Source organism: Xenopus laevis, chromosome 1S (genome assembly GCF_017654675.1).
Source record: "Xenopus laevis strain J_2021 chromosome 1S, Xenopus_laevis_v10.1, whole genome shotgun sequence".
Taxonomy (NCBI): Eukaryota; Metazoa; Chordata; class Amphibia; order Anura; family Pipidae; genus Xenopus; species Xenopus laevis.
The window spans coordinates 7,174,919-7,193,090 of NC_054372.1; positions in this window are offsets into that span (position 1 = coordinate 7,174,919).

Sequence of the window (18,172 nt, forward strand, 5' to 3'; positions counted from 1 at the left end):
TTTGATTATAATGGAGTCTATGGGAGGCAGCCTTTCCGTAATTCGGAGCTTTCTGGATAACGGGTTTCTGGATAGTGGATCCCATACCTGTATCCTATATTGTGATGCGCGGATTAGATTTGAAATATGTTTCTTGTGAATAGATTTAACGGGATTGCAATTTGAATGAGGAAACAGCTCTTGGGAATGTTTACAAAATATTCCTGCATAGAGTTTGACATAGAAATAAAAAATGATGGTTGGATTTATGACATTGGATAAATATGTTATTGAGCTTTTGGAGTGGGGATAATTTTTCAGTTAGTAACTAGTCATGGGATAATAATTTTGCCAGGCACGATTTTACAACTCAGCCTGCAGCCTTGTGCCTTTATATGGTCACAGAACAACCCCTCAGTGACTTCTAATATCCTTATCATTTACAGTAGGGGGTACATTATCCCTTATAATACATGAGTGATACTCAGAGTTCCCTGTATAACTCAGCCTGCAGCCTTGTGCCTTTATATGGTCACAGAACAACCCCTCAGTGACTTCTAATATCCTTATCATTTACAGTAGGGGGTACATTATCCCTTATAATACATGAGTGATACTCAGAGTTCCCTGTATAACTCAGCCTGCAGCCTTGTGCCTTTATATGGTCACAGAACAACTCCTCAGTGACTTCTAATATCCTTATCATTTACAGTAGGGGGTACATTATCCCTTATAATACATGAGTGATACTCAGAGTTCCCTGTATAACTCAGCCTGCAGCCTTGTGCCTTTATATGGTCACAGAACAACCCCTCAGTGACTTCTAATATCCTTATCATTTACAGTAGGGGGTACATTATCCCTTATAATACATGAGTGATAGTCAGAGCTAACGTATGATTTATAGAAAAGAGCCCATTATCTGCCCATGACCCTGTGATCTTGCACATTCAGAGATTATCCATTGAATTTATACCAGAGTTTACATGATGGCACCTATAATCCACATTATTAGTTCTGTAATGTTCTTGTATATGTTCTGGAGTGAACCATTTATATGATAAGAAGTAATTATAACTCAAAAAGAAACCTGACCAGTTTTTCTACGACCAATATTATCCCCCCCCCCGTGCAAATGCAACAACTGCAACACCCATGATAGTTCTGTTTGTCTCCCACAGAAGCCCCCCGGGTGCTATTACTGTGCAGAGATATGAAAGCTGCGCATGTAGGGAAGGAAAACAATCACTTGAGCAGATTTCACTCCAGGCAAAGTAATGAGCGGAACACATAACTCCCAGCATAAACAAACCAACCAAAAAAAAGTATATTCTAGATATTTGCTATAAAACCTGAATATGTCACATTAGACAAAGGAAGACGTATCCCACTCCTGAAGCACAAACAAAAATACACAAATATAAAATATTAATCACCATAAAACATATTTTCACATTTCTATGGTGCTGAACAGTTGGATGTATTGTTACACTTGTCTTATCGATTATTCACTGACTTGATAAATAAGGCTTCTGTCTTTGGCATGTTCCACAATGAAAGGCGCATGAAATTCCAAACAGCTTTCACACACCAAATGACTAGCGGGATGTCCTTTAAGAGATACTGTCATGGGAAAAAATGTTTTTTTTCAAAATGAATCAGTTAATAGTGCTGCTCCAGCAGAATTCTGCACTGAAATCTATTTCTCAAAAGAGCAAACAGATTTTTTTTATATTCAATTTTGAAATCTTACATGGGGCTAGACATTTTGTCCATTTCCCAGCTGCCCCTGGTCATGTGACTTGTACCTGCACTTTAGGAGAGAAATGCTTTCTGGCAGGCTGCTGTTTTTCCTTCTCAATGTAACTGAATGTGTCTCAGTGGGACCTGGATTTTACTATTGAGTGTTGTTCTTAGATCTACCAGGCAGCTGTTATCTTGTGTTAGGGAACTGCTATCTGGTTACCTTCCCATTGTTCTTTTGTTTGGCTGCTGGGGGGGGGAAGGGAGGGGGGTGATATCACTTCAACTTGCAGTACAGCTGTAAAAGTGATCGAAGTTTATCAGAGCACAAGTCACATGACTTGGGGCAGCTGGGAAATTGACAAAATGTCTAGCCCCATGTCAGATTTCAAAATTGAATATAAAAAAATCTGTTCGCTCTTTTGAGAAATGGATTTCAGTGCAGAATTCTGCTGGAGCAGAACTATTAACTGATTCATTTTGAAAAAATTTTTTTTACCCATGACAGTATGCCTTTAAGTCATGCTTTTATTTAAACTTTTAAAACCACCACACCTGACGCGTTTCATTGCACAGCCGCATTTAGGCATCATAGGCATAATCGAAATAAGGAAATATGAAATTTAAATAGAGGTATGGCAAATGCATCATAAAGCCTTGTCCCTAACAATAATGACATCATAATGAAAGGAGCATGGCTATAAATAATGCATTGACCTGTCTAAAATGTGCGGTCCAGCAGGCTCGGGCATGCAAAAAATGCATTCAGCTGGTGGATAGCAAACTCAGTCCATGGGCGTCACCCAACCAGTGTCAAGGTCCTCTGATGTCTCCTCCTTCTCTGGGCCCCTTTGGAGATATCTGAGAGGGATGGGTGCAGTCAAGTTGGTTTAGCATTGGTAGAGGAACACATGCAAATTAGGGAGAACTGGTAGCTCTTCAGTTTTGTGATTATAGATCAGAGATTTTGGAGATTAGCAACATACTTTTGTAACTTTCACTTTTTATTTTTTATATAGGAAAAAACTCTTTTAACAGCTCATTTCCATCAACACTTTCAAATCTCAATCTGCCCAGCGACTAAGCATCTGCTTCAAAGAGAGAGAGAGAGGGGGTTTAACACAAAGTTGATAATAAAGTTATCGTTTCAAGTTAAAGACATCTATAAATTGCCAGATAATTCTGATTTTCCTGCCATAGGACCCCATTTATAACAAAATACATCTTATAATTCAATGCCATCCTCCGTGCCCTGTGGCCTTATTCGTAAATGGTCAAAGCAGGAATATCATCTAATTTCAGGTCATTCATGTCTGTTGCGGTATTTTCACCTAAAAATGATATAGCGAATAAAGTACCCCCTATAGTAAAATATAAGGATATTAAAAGTCAATAAAAGTTTCATGACCATATAAAAGCATGTGGCCATAGGCCAAGTTCTTTTATACAGGTCATGAAATTTATAGGTTACTTCTAATATCCTCATATTTTCCATATATTTTATATTTATATAATATAACAACAAGTTTTAATAAATCATGTGACAAAAATGACATCACTAAGCTCTGTTTATAACTGATGACATCACTACGAGGCACATTTACTTTGCTCGAGTGAAGGAATAGAATAAAAAAAACTTTGAACTTCGAATGGTTTTTTTTGGCTACTTCGACCATCGAATTGGCTACTTCGAACTTCGACTATGACTTCGAATTGAACGTTTTTACTATTGAGGACTGTTCTTAGATCTACCAGGCAGCTGTTATCTGGTTACCTTCCCATTCTTATGCTGATGGGCTGCTGGTGGGGGGGGAGGTGGTGACATCGATTCAACTTGCAGTACAGCAGTAAAGAGTGACTGAAGTTTATTAGAGCACAAGTGACTTGGTTGGGGGCACCTGGGAAACTGACAATATTAGACATATTGTCAGTTTCTCAGGTGCCCCATGGCAGATTTCAAAATTAAATATCAAAAAAAACTGTTTGCTCTTTTGAAAAATGGGTTTCAGTGCAGAATTTTGCTGAAGCAGCACTATTAACTGATGCGTTTTGAGAAGAAAAAAAATATGTTTTCCCATGACGGTATCCTTTAAGGTCATGAATGCAGAAGTAGGTATTTTATGAAGGTGTGTGACACATCAGCTACTGATTTGAACAATGAAACAACTATACACCCTTATAATTATTTCTGGAAGTTTGGCCTTTCCTTTTCCCAACATAGATGTGGTCTAATCAGCTGTTGACAGGGAGTTTTGACTTTGATGGCAATTACTTTCCAACACACAAGGGCTGAATTAGGACCTCAACTGTAACTGCCTCAGTCATTGCATGAATTGATGCTATTCAATCAAGGGACTTGTGTCCAAAGGTGCTCTTTGGATCTGATTTGGTGGCAAGTGCCAGTGTGCCCTGTGAGTCTGTTTGATGAAATTAAAGTGCACCGCTTGACATTGGGGAACCCTGGAGTTGCCACCACCTCAAAGGTACTGTAGCTCCAGGATTCATCCTGTGGTCGGCATTAAAACATGCATCATAATATTTTGGTTGGTTGTATCTCTTGTAATCACCAAAAGTTAACAATGGATAGAATATGATCTTAAGCCCTTCTACTCACTAGTGCCCTTTGTATCCTAAGAGCATAGGGTTGATTTATAACTAAAACACGAGTTGAGGGAATTGATTCTACTTTCTGAAATGTACTTAAGTCCAAAGCCACGGTACAAAGAGATCAATTTTATGAGTACATGGATGGCCAGCTTCACCAGTGCCCACAACTATTTCCACAAAAACAGTTAATGTTTTAAAACGCTTAAGAAGTGCCAGAGTGAAACGTTCTCATATTTTTTTGCTGCAGAAGATTTAGCAAATGAATCACACTAATTCCTCGCTTCCCGATTCTAAACGCTGAGTGTTTTGCATCTATGGAAACCAGTATTTCAGCTGATAGAAATTCAAAACAACTTCTAATCAGCAACCTCTGAAAGATTCGAGACCACTTGAAATTGTTCACGTTATTCATTTCTCTGCGCAACGTCCAAGTAAAATATTGTGCTGCCAATAATGAGCATTTCTGCCTGTGTCTGTAGACAGAAAGGAATGTAAAGCCGAGTAGAGAATGTGGATCTTGCAGGTTGTCCCTCTCTGAAAAGCCAAGATTAGTCAAAGAAGTTGCCAGTAGAAAGGCTGCTCTGATGTTCTTCTGCTGAGGGAAGATTTGAGAAAGGTTTCTAATGTTTTCCTTAACCAGAAGAACATCAGAGCAGCTTCTTTCTTTCTCCTGACAACTTCCTTGACTATTTGGTGATCAGACTGGTTTAGAAACTAAAGCCAAAAAGAAACTGACAAACAAAATTCATTCATATTAATAGGACATGTATCCCTTAAAGGGATAATGTCATGGGAAACATTTTTTTTTTTTAAAAATGAATCAGTTAATAGTGCTACTCCAGCAGAATTCTGAACTGAAATCCATTTCTCAGAAGAGCAAACAGATTTTTTTTATATTCAATTTTGAAATCTGACATGGGGCTAGACATTTTGTCAATTTCCCAGCTGCCCCATGTCATGTGACTTGTGCCTGCACTTTAGGAGAGAAATGCTTTCTGGCAGGCTGCTGTTTTTCCTTCTCAATGTAACTGAATGTGTCTCAGTGGGACCTGGGTTTTTACTATTGAGTGTTGTTCTTAGATCTACCAGGCAGTTAGAGAGCTGTTATCTGGTTACCTTCCCATTGTTCTGTTGTTTGGCTGCTGGGGGGAAAAGGGAGGGGGGTGATATCACTCCAACTTGCAGTACAGCAGTAAAGAGTGATTGAAGTTTTTCAGAGCACAAGTCACATGACTTGGGGCAGCTGGGAAATTGACAATATGTCTAGCCCCATGTCAGATTTCAAAATTGAATATAAAAAAATCAGTTTGCTCTTTTGAGAAATAGATTTCAGTGCAGAATTCTGCTGGGGCAGCACTATTAACTGATTCATTTTGAAAAAAAAATGTTCCCATGACAGTATCCCTTTAATATCTTGGAATTAAAAAAAAAAAAAATGACTGTACATTGCAAAAGTGCTTAGAATAACACATAATGCCAACCATAAAGCAACTTTCATTTCAATTGTGTTTATTAGCATATTCAAATAAACAGCATGAGCAAAATAGAACAGCAAAAATTGACAGGTGAAATCTTGCCAGTTAACAGAATAAAGTAAAAGAGATTAACATGTCAGACTAGTGAAAATAAACATCAAATGATGTCTGTGAAGAAAAACACTTCATAAAATATATTAATACAAAATATAGATAAAAATAAAGTAAGAATAAAAACATCCTCTCCATCAATCTAATAAAACAAATAAGTATAGCTTAAGTGGAAAGATTAACACGTTATCCATTACTTATTAAAACTATCATGAGTATTAAGAGGAGAATTTCTGGCAGAACTGTACATAAACTTTTCAATAATAGCCTTATCCTCAGATTCCAAGAATTTAAAGTAGGGAGACCAACGTTTCAAAAGTTTTTTTTTTTTTTTTTTTAAATCCATGTTACGATATCTAAAATGTATTGCTTCATCCAAGATAAGACCTAAGATAAGACAAGATGACTTTCAAGTTTTCCTGAATCCAAAACAAAAAAATTGATTTACGGGTAGCAGCAAAGGCCAGGAAAATAAAATGTTTATATTTATAAAAATGTTTCATCTTTTGAAGAAAACTAACAGAAGGAGTTGCCTGAGAGTCAAGTAATGCCAATTCAGGAGACAACTTAAAAACAATGTTCAATTTATCATTTAAACAATGACCAATTTTCCTCCATAACGCTGAAATGAAAGGGCATTCCCACATATAATGAAATAAAGAAGCATTATTTATTATATTACATTTAGGACAATAAGGGATTATAATACCTTCAGAGTTCTTCAACTAAAACAATCTCTAACTAAAGTGAATCAATCTAAAATGTTGGACCCTCCATCCCTCACATTCAATGTGTTTATTAAAGTTTCTAATTGAAGATAATAATTGGTTTGGAGTACTGTATATACTCGAGTATAAGCCGAGTTTTTCAGCCCCCAAAATATGCTGAAAAACTCTACCTCGGCTTATACTCGGGTCAATCGCAAAAACGGTCGCCGGCATCTAAGAATAGTCGCCGGAGTCTAAGAATAGTTGCTGGCGCCTAAGAATAGTCGCCGGCGTCCAAGAATATTCCCCGGCGTCCAAGAATGGTCACTGACATCCAAAAACGAGACGTTGGCACCTCCAATGGGAGCAGAAACCCTCAATTTTTTGATTGAAACTTACCAGAAGCTGCTGCATTTCTCACCCTCGGCTTATACTCGAGTCAATAAGCTTTCCCAGTTTTTGGAGGTAAAATTAGTTACCTCGGCTTATTCTCCGGACGGCTTATACTTGAGTATATACGGTAATATTAACTTTCAATAAGGATGACCATTTTTTTGCAACGCTAAGTAAAGGGTGTAAATTATTTAATAAAGAAACTGATAAAGACCAACTAATAAAGACCACGGGTGGTAAATATGGGGAACACCACATGGCACCCAAAATACTAGATGAACACACCTAGGGGCAGATTTAAATATGGTTGAATATCGAGGGTTAATTAACCCTCGATATTCGACTGCCGAATGTAAATCCTTCGACTTCGAATATCGAAGTCGAAGGATTTACCGCAAATAGTTTGATCGAACGATCGAACGAAAAATCGTTCCATCGACAGATTAAATCCTTCGAATCGTTTGATTCGAAGGATTTTAATCCATCGATCGAACGATTTTTCTTCGATCCAAAAAATTGATAGAAAGCCTATGGGGACCTTCCCCATAGGCTAACATGGCACCTCGGTAGGTTTTAGGTGGCGAAGTAGGGGGTCGAAGTTTTTTTTAAAGAGACAGTACTTCGACTATCGAATGGTCGAATAGTCAAACGATTTTTAGTTCGAATCGTTCGATTCAAAGTCGTAGTCGAAGGTCGAAGTAGCCAATTCGATGGTCAAAGTAGTCAAAAAAAACATTCGAAATTCAAAGTTTTTTTTATTCTATTCCTTCACTCGAGCTAAGTAAATGGGCCCCCTACTGTAGGAGCAAAGGAGAGATAAGGTTACAGCGCTGACTGCCTTGGCTCAAGACTGAGTATTGGAGAACAATCAGCTCACTCAGGTACAACAATCCTTAGCGATATAAACGGTTGAGAGAATTCCAATGAAGCCTCTGTAGTAGGTATACATGTGAACAATGAAGTGACATCATATGATCCCATTGTTTCTTCTGCCTCTAGTGTAACGCCGTGAATCTTGGTTACAAACTCTTTGGCATTCTGGATATGATGCACTGTATTGCCTACCAACGGGGCCAAGATGTTAGCCAAAAATTTTGCAATGTTGTATGTCACTGAATTTATTCTGCTGACAATGGGTCTTAGTGGGGCTCCTTCTTTGTGTATCTTGGGGAGTCGATAGAAACATGGTGTGGCTTCGCTGGGGTACAGGCGGTGGTATAAAACTCGATCAATGTCTTTCTCCTTTTCAAGTTGTTGTAGGCAACCTATTACCTTTTTCTTGTAACCGCTGGTTGGGTCTTTCCTTCATTGCTATCACTGAGCAGAGTGGTTATCTTGCAGTCGTAGTCAGTTGTGTTGAGCACAGCCACTTAAGCACAGGATACACAGTAGATAACAGATAAGTACTACTATAGTTTATATAAACAAGCTGCTGTGTAGCCATGGGGACAGCCATTCAAGCACAGGATACACAGTAGATAACAGATAAGTACTACTATAGTTTATATAAACAAGCTGCTGTGTAGCAGAGGTGGAAATTGAATAAAGGCTATATGGCACAGCATAAATAATGGATAACAGATAACACCATTATGTTCTACAGAGCTTATCTGCTATCTGCTGTGTAACCTGAGCCTTTTCTCCTTTGAATGGCTGCCCCCATGACCACACAGCAGCTTGTTTATATAAACTATAGTAGTACTTATCTGTTATCTACTGTGTATCCTGTGCTTGAATGGCTGCCCCCATGGCTACACAGCAGCTTGTTTATATAAACTATAGTAGTACTTATCTGTTATCTACTGTGTATCCTGTGCTTGAATGGCTGCCCCCATGGCTACACAGCAGCTTGTTTATATAAACTATAGTAGTACTTATCTGTTATCTACTGTGTATCCTGTGCTTGAATGGCTGCCCCCATGGCTACACAGCAGCTTGTTTATATAAACTATAGTAGTGTTTACTCAATGCAAATTTTAACCAATGCAGGGCAACACTGCATTATATTTTCATTACTTTAAAACTTTAATTTTGTGATGTTACTGTTCCTTTACGCAAGTGCTACAAACCAAGCGTTAGGTCTGGGGCCCCAGGGCCAATCACCTTTCCTCCTCAAACTGAAAGCGGCACTTGAAATGGATTATCTGAAGGTTATATCCTTTCCAGTCCAGTATTCAGGGTTAAAGTTCTCTTTTTACTACATCTCCCCATAATAACCGTCCCTGCTATTTTCAGCACCATTTAGCCATTATATATTCCTTATAAAAGCAGATGCCGCTAATGGTCTGGAATACTATTAACATATCTTGTCAGTGTGCGTCTCGCTCTGACCATCTGCTACGAAAGAGACTGGGAAAAATATGTATAACAAAAAAAAACAAAACATATGTTATTATAATCACATTCATTTGCACTTTTGGAAACTTGCTAAAAAGGCACATATTACAAGAACTTTTAATTTATGAGAAATCTGGATCTTCCATCCTGTATGGAATGTTTAATGCAGCTACGGGACCTGTTATCCAGAATGTTCGGGACCTGGGGTTTTCATTTTTAACGGAATTCTGTAATTTGGATCTTCATACCTTAAGTCTACTAGAAAATCATGTAAACATGAAATAAACCCAATAGGCTGGTTTTGCCTCCAATAAGGATTAATTATATCTTAGTTGGGATCAAGTACAATTACTGTTTTATTATTACCGTACACAGAAAAAATCTGGATTATTTGATTATACTGGAGTCTATGGGAGATGGCTGTTCTGTAATTGGGAAATTTCTGTATAATGGGTTTCCAGATAATGGGTCACATACCTGTACAGATTTATTCATCAGGCGCAGACCCCAAATGCAAGTGCTCTTTAAAGAGGTGGTTCACCTTTAAGTTAAATTTTGGTATGTTATAGAATAGCTGATAGTGATGGGCGAATAAATTCAGCAGGTGCGAATTCGCAGCGCATTTCCGCGTTTTGTGAAACTGCGGAGAAAATTCGCAGGTTAAAAAACAGCCGAGTCAAAAAAATTTGGGCGTGCGTCATAAAACGCGCATAAAACTTGTTGCACGTCAAAGTTATTCAGACGCCATTAACGTTAATGCATTTGGACAAAATAGGGGCGGGTATAAAAATTGTTACAGGTGCCAATATTGACGCACGTGAAAATTATTTTGACGCCCACTGGCTTCAAAGCATTTCGAAATTTTTTTGGCGTTACGCAAATTTCATAGTAAATTTCAGATTTTTTCGCCCATCAATAATAGTTAATTCTAAGCAACTTTTCAGTTGATCTTCATTATTTACTGTGTATGTTTTTTTAATTATTTGCCTTTTCCTTCTGACTCTTTCCAGCTTTCAAATGGGGGTCACTGACCTCCATCGAAAAACAAATACTCTGCAAGGCTACAATTTATAGTTATTAGAACACAGCGAAAAGGCACATCGACTGCCGTAGACAGGGAATCCATAGGCCAGGATAATAAAAAGTCAAACTTTATTCAAAAAATGTGGCATAAAAACATATAGCACACAAATGTAAATTGCAGGCAGGGTGAGAGCATGGCTTGACGCGTTTCGTGACTCAAAACTGGTCACTTCCTCAAGAAGCCAATGCGCCTTCTGCCAAGGCCCATATATATGTAGCTTCCCCCCTACTGTTCAGTTAAGGAACTGATGTTAAATGGCCAGTAGTATGCTCATAGGGAGGAGTTATATAATTAAAAGCTTCATAAAAAGATACTTAAAAACACAGTCACTTTTAAGTATCTTTTTATGTAGCTTTTAATTATATAACTCCTCCCTATGAGCATACTACTGGCCATTTAACATCAGTTCCTTAACTGAACAGTAGGGGGGAAGCTACATATATATGGGCCTTGGCAGAAGGCGCATTGGCTTCTTGAGGAAGTGACCAGTTTTGAGTCACGAAACGCGTCAAGCCATGCTCTCACCCTGCCTGCAATTTACATTTGTGTGCTATATGTTTTTATGCCACATTTTTTGAATAAAGTTTGACTTTTTATTATCCTGGCCTATGGATTCCCTGTCTACGGCAGTCGATGTGCCTTTTCGCTGTGTTCTTTCAAATACCACGTGACTGGAGTGGAATGGCTGCCTGAGAGACGTGATAGGGTTACCACTTCGACCTCCCTAAGATCGTTCCTGTCGGCGCATCTTGCTTACCTAATTTATAGTTATTACTACTTTTTTATTTACTCGTATATCTATTCAGGCCTCCTATTCATATTCCAGCCTCATATTCAAGTCAATGCATGGTTGCTAGGGTGATTTGGAACCTAGACACCAGATGGCTGAAATCACAAACTGGAGAGCTGCTGAATAAAAAGCTAAATAACTCAAAAACCACAAATAATAAAAAATGAAAACCAAATGCAAATTGTCTTAGAATTTCACTCTGTACATCATACTGACAGTTAATTTAAAGGCGAATAACCACTTTAGATGAGAGCTATGGGGCACTTGTTCCCAGGGTCTCTGTAAATGACTCCTGCTGGGAATATGCAATGGAAATAATGGAAAGGAAATATTTTCTGTGGCAAAAGTAGCCATTTGGGTAAGGTATTGCGATGAAAGCTTGAGGGTAACTGATCCAGGTCATTCATCAGGTTTCCAGGTGCAGCTTTTTATTCATATTTGGATATTGGGTAGAAATATCATAAAGTAAAGCTATTTTTATTTTCAGTATATCCCAAACAATCATGGAATCCAAGTTTAACCCAAAAACTTCCAATTCTTTCCTATGCTTACGCCATAAGAAACTCCCTCACATACAGGCTGAGTGTTTGTGCTTTTATATGGCCATGGAATGTATTGCTGACTTCTAATATCCTTAAAAGATAAAGTAAACCTTTAAAATAAGTGAATGTTTTCTAAGAATATTTTCACTTTATGTTCATTATTTTTTTTTAATTCAAATATATTAAGGGATACATGTACTGTTAATATGAATGAATTTTGTTACAACAGCGCCACCTGCTGCACATTTTCCCACCAGTCTGACCAGCAAGTAGTCAAGGAAGTTGTCAGGAGAAAGAAAGAGGCTGATGTTCTTCTGCTTAGGAAAGATGTGAGAAAGGTTTCTAATTTATTCCCATGTTTTTTCCCATATTTGCTTTTTCAAATGTTGGGAGGTATGCATAAGCACTTGATCTGTGGCCAATGCATTTAAATGACCATGCAAATACTTTGACTCCTAATATCCTTATCATTTACAGTAGGGGGTACATTATCCCTTATAATACATGAGTGATACTCAGAGTTCCCTGTATAACTCAGCCTGCAGCCTTGTGTCTTTATATGGTCACAGAACAACCCCTCAGTGATTTCTAATATCCTTATCATTTACAGTAGGGGGTACATTATCCCTTATAATACATGAGTGATACTCAGAGTTCCCTGTATAACTCAGCCTGCAGCCTTGTGCCTTTATATGGTCACAGAAAAACCCCTCAGTGACTTCTAATATCCTTATCATTTACAGTAGGGGGTACATTATCCCTTATAATATATGAGTGATACTCAGAGTTCCCTGTATAACCCACCCTGCAGCCTTGTGCCTTTATATGGTCACAGAACAACCCCTCAGTGACTTCTAATATCCTTATCATTTACAGTAGGGGGTACATTATCCCTTATAATACATGAGTGATACTCAGAGTTCCCTGTATAACTCAGCCTGCAGCCTTGTGCCTTTATATGGTCACAGAAAAACCCCTCAGTGACTTCTAATATCCTTATCATTTACAGTAGGGGGTACATTATCCCTTATAATACATGAGTGATACTCAGAGTTCCCTGTATAACCCACCCTGCAGCCTTGTGCCTTTATATGGTCACAGAACAACCCCTCAGTGACTTCTAATATCCTTATCATTTACAGTAGGGGGTACATTATCCCTTATAATACATGAGTGATACTCAGAGTTCCCTGTATAACTCAGCCTGCAGCCTTGTGTCTTTATATGGTCACAGAACAACCCCTCAGTGACTTCTAATATCCTTATCATTTACAGTAGGGGGTACAGTATTCCCAACACAATTGTAACATTTCAAGTAAAACACATTTGTGGCCACTGTTCAGATGGAAAATAAATCTTTCTGCTTACTGGACTCTAAGCTTTAGTAAGTTGTTTGTGACTGGACATCAATATTCTGTGACAGGTTAAAATTGGTTGGATTTTATGTTCCTTGTTGTTCCATTAACCAACCAGCAAATCCCCTCTGCTCTGGGAGCAGCAAGAGCAAAATATATTGAGCTGTGAGAATGGGATTTCTATTTACTGGACATATCCTTCTACTTCTTGTAACAGTGTTAGTGGCCGGTCCGGACATTCTTCTTGCCGCTGGTGTTTGGTACCAGGTGATGTGACTGGATTTCATTCTTCACAATCAGAGTTTCTAAAAATCTGCCTTTTATTCTCTTTAAACTGCTGTGCCGCACGGATAGGGATTGGTGTTGTTTCAGTGTTAAATTGCCCAGTAAATACAGCAATCTGGAGCGATCAGCAAATTGTACGAGTGGACAAGTTTAGAGCAGAGGATTAACATCTGAAAACACTCGGCGTTAGAAACCTCAGCAGAGAAAGAACAGAACAATTTGTCCTTCCCCGCAGCTGAGTATGTCACAGGATTATTAGTATTAATAACACGTATTCATATATTGCCAACTATTCCTCAGCGCTGTACAATAAATAGGTGCATAGACTCAACATAGAGATTACACATAAAAATACAACCAATAACTGATACAAGAGCTAAAGAAGGACCTGCTCAAAAAGAGCTTGCAATCTACAAGCAAATTAGGGTGCAGTAATGACACTGTGTACATTGCCAGTTAATCATTTTCTAACATTTAAAATTTTAAATGTTAAAATGTTAATCTTGACACAAGAAATCTATTTTTATTAGTTGCAACTAACTAACTATGTAACACGTTACATGGCTGAGGGCACCTGCAAGACTAACAACATGCTTAGCTCAACATTAAAAATCAAATTAAATAATAATACAAATAAATCAATAAAATTAAGAAAAAAATCTGTTTGGTCTTTTGAAAAAATGGATTTCAGTGCAGGATTCTGCTGGAGGGGCCCTATTAATGTATTTTGTAAAATACATGTTTTTCCCATAACAGAATCCCTGGGAGAGTGATTGGGAGAAATTTAGACTATAGCAGGAAATTCCAGTGAAGAGGTGCAGCAAAGTCTTGATTTTGAGTATGTGAAGGGGTAATGAGTGAGGGAATGAGGTGTAGATAAGTAGAGGAGAGTAAGAAGTGGATTGGTTCAGAGATGAAGGATGGAGCAGAGTTAAGGTTTGAATGTCCTGGTCATCTGTTTCCATTTTATTCTGAAAGGTGGTAAAAGCCAATGCAGGGCCTGGTAGAGTAGCAGAGCAGCAAGGCCAGGAGTGGAATCTTGGGTGATTGTATTTTGGAAATATTCCTTCAGTGCAAGTGAAAGGAGTTAATTATTGATTGGATGTGAGGAATGATGAAAAGCAGAGCAGAATCAAGGAGATGTAGATCATCAGTATTGAGGTGGTATTTTAACCATATGAACTGATTTGTTTGTCAAGGGAGCCAGAACGATACTGAGATACTACTAAAGGGAGTAGGACAAAGCCTTGAGGATCCCAAACATACAGAGAGACACAAAAGAGCAATTTTTGAGGCAGGAGGGGAAAAGCAAGACAGGGCAGTGTCACTGAGAGATCCAGGAGTAGCAGTAATCAGAAGTGGTTTGGCTCAGGACATTGGGCAGTTTAAAGGGGAATGTTGGGTTGGGAAATTGTAGGGTCCAACAGTAATGACTAGAGAGGAATAACACCAGTCGGATCTACACTTAGGGGCAGGTTTATCAACATTCTCATTTTTGTGTTTTTCGAGGTTTTTGAAACCACAACTAATATCTATTTCTCTAAAACCACAAATGCCTTGGAATGTATTATAGCAGTGACCCCCAACCAGTAGCTCGTGAGCAACATGTTACCCTTGGATGTTGCTCTCAGTGTTCTCAAAGCAGGTGATTATTTTTGAATTCCAGGCTTGGAAGCAATTTTTAATTGCATAAAACCCAAGTATAGTCCAAAGTAGAGTCTCCTGTAGGCTGCCAGTTCACATAGGAGTTACCAAATATCCAATCACAGCCCTTATTTGGCACCCCAATGTGTCTTTTCATGCTTGTGTTGCTCCCCAACTCTTTTTACATTTGAATGTGGCTCACGGGTAAAAAAGGTTGGGGACCCCTGTATTATAGGATCTGAGTTTAAAAAGCAAGAACATAAAAAGGCAATCTGAAAAAATATGAATACCTCAAAAACTTCTATAAATTCGAGTTTTTTGGAAAATTACTAGCAGCAAACCTCTTAGGGGGTTATTTACTAAACTCCAAATGCAAAAATCACGAAAAATATATGATTTTTTAGTTATAAAATCGGACTTTTAAAAAATCACGAATTTTTCGAAATGTATTAAACTCTGAGGATGGAAAAGTCTGAATCTGAAAATCGGCCATCTCAGACCTGTCAAGGTTGCATATAAGTCAATGGGAGAAGTCACAATGATTTTTTTGATGTGCGCTGGGTTTCGTTCAATACCTCAAAGTTTTCGGGTGAAATTCGTGAAAATCGGGCGAAAAATCATGAAAAACGTATTTTTACCCGCAAAGCAAGTTTTCGGGGAAATTTAATAATAAATAAGTGTAAAAAACCTGAGTGGATATGATCAGAGTTTTTATCAGAAAATATTGAGATAAATTCAGACTTGGTTATGGTTTAGTTGGAATGTTAGTAGATAGGCCCTTGAGCGGTCAAATAATTTAGGGATTACAAGGAGGAGAGGGATGGGATGGAGGTTAATACAGTTGGAGGGTTTTTTCCAGAAAAGGGTGATGAGCGCACGTTTTATTTGAAAGGGAAACCAGAAGTTTTGAACCTTCTTTTGTACATTTCTGCAGAGCCCTTACATTTAGGAACAAACTCTATTCTGTCTTTTAGTTAAAGAGATTTTTTCCATGAGTATTTTCCCAATGATCATGTCATGAAATGTTTGTTTATGTCTTTATGAGGTGGCTCTTAGCCATTTGCCTGGATATCTTGTTGGAAAACCCAGAGGGAACAGTTTGAGAAAGTACATCTGCTTCCCTGTCTCTGTGGGGACAAGCACTTGACTCTGATGTTTCTTTCTCGCATTCCCACCATGTCCTTGTAGCTCTTGGTCTGTCCCACTTAGACTGACACACTGTGACCCCCCAATATTTGCTTTTTCTAAAATCCCATTGCATCTGCCATCAAGTACCATGCTGTGAATCTAAAACAAATGATTGTGTATTTGGGTCCCATTTTTATTATCTATCATCTATCTATGAACTTCACCGGGCAATATCACTGCATCTGAAACATCTGTAGCAACATCTGTTGTCTTACTTTAAGGATGTTATTTCCCAAGACATTTCCTTTTTTTCTGCATTTTCCCATCAGATTGGAGATTAAGGAACACTTGGGGCACATGTAGGAAGCTGTGCAAGAAATGGCACGGGATTTCTCCTATGTAACATCGTGGTAAACCCTTTGTATTTGTATTGAAGCTGAATTAATGGTGAAGTGGAACCTTGTGAAAAATTCTGCTGTAAACGGTATATATATTGGATTGACATATTCCACAGTCACTTATAGAAGTGATAGGTCATTACATCAGTGCCTGTCCCAGTGGAGCTTTCAATCTAAGGTCCCTGTCTCCCATTAGAGTGAATTTTGGGTATCTGGAGTTGGAGCCACCAAAAATGTATTCTGTTAAATATGAGTTAAAGTAATTGTGCCTGTTGAATCTGCTGATGCTGTTCTAGTACTAGAGTCTTATGTATAAGGCTTCCCGTTGGATCTGCTGTTATGTTTTCTATGCTACTTTTATCTTACTGAGTAATGGACTTTCCTTCCTGTTAAGCCTTACACGATTACTCCAGCAGCTACTTGTCTGTGTGTTTCACTTTATTCCATGGGCACAACAGATTGGCGACGAGGATGAGATTTAAGGAAGATCTGCTAAATGTGAGACACCAAAAGCTGCAGAGAGTTGTAGCTATCTGGAAATATGGCTGGACATATTGGGAAAGTGGAAGCATTTGACAGCTCAATAGAGGACTGGGTTACATATATAGAGAGACTGGAACAGTATTTGGAAGTATTGATGTTTATCATGCAGATACCGGTGACCGATCTGTCATCTGGCTAACACCAAAAATAGCTGGTATTCCAGTCAAGATGGAATTAGACACAGGGTCTGCTGTTTCAATAATAACACACCCGGAATATAAAAAAAATATTTAAAGACACACCTCTTCATAAAAACAAAACTGCTACTAAAAACATACACTGGACAGAAGATAGCGCCACTTGGAGTTTTAAATGCTGAGGTAGAGTACAACAATTTTAAATGCCAGCTGGACTTATATGTGGTGGAGACAGGTGGTCCTGCATTAAGGGGCCGGGAGTGGTTACACAAAATACCCATTGACTGGAAATCCATAAAAATGTTACATTCAGGGGCCGATTCACTAAATTCGAGTGAAGGATTCGAAGTAAAAAAACTGCGAATTTCGAAGTATTTTTTGGGCTACTTCGACCATCGAATGGGCTACTTTGACCTTCGACTACGACTACGACTTTGAATCGAAGGATTCGAACTAAAAATCGTTCGACTATTCGTTCATTCGATAGTCGAAGTACTGTCTCTTTAAAAAAAACTTCGACCCCCTAGTTCGCCATCTAAAAGCTACCGAAGTCAATGTTAGCCTATGGGGAAGGTCCCCATAGGCTTTCCTAAATTTTTTTGATCGAAGGATATTCCTTCGATCGTTGGATTAAAATCCTTCGAATCGTTCGATTCGAAGGATTTAATCGTTCGATCGAAGGAATAATCCTTCGATCGTACGATCGCAGTATTTGCGCTAAATCCTTCGACTTCGATATTCGAAGTCGAAGGATTTCAATTCCTAGTCGAATATCGAGGGTTAATTAACCCTCGATATTCGACCCTTAGTGAATCAGCCCCTCAGTGTCTGCTGAGAACACCAAACCAGTGGAACAATTAAAGGCCATTTTAGCTCAAGCCTCAGAAGTATTTAAAGAAGGCATGGGTACTTTA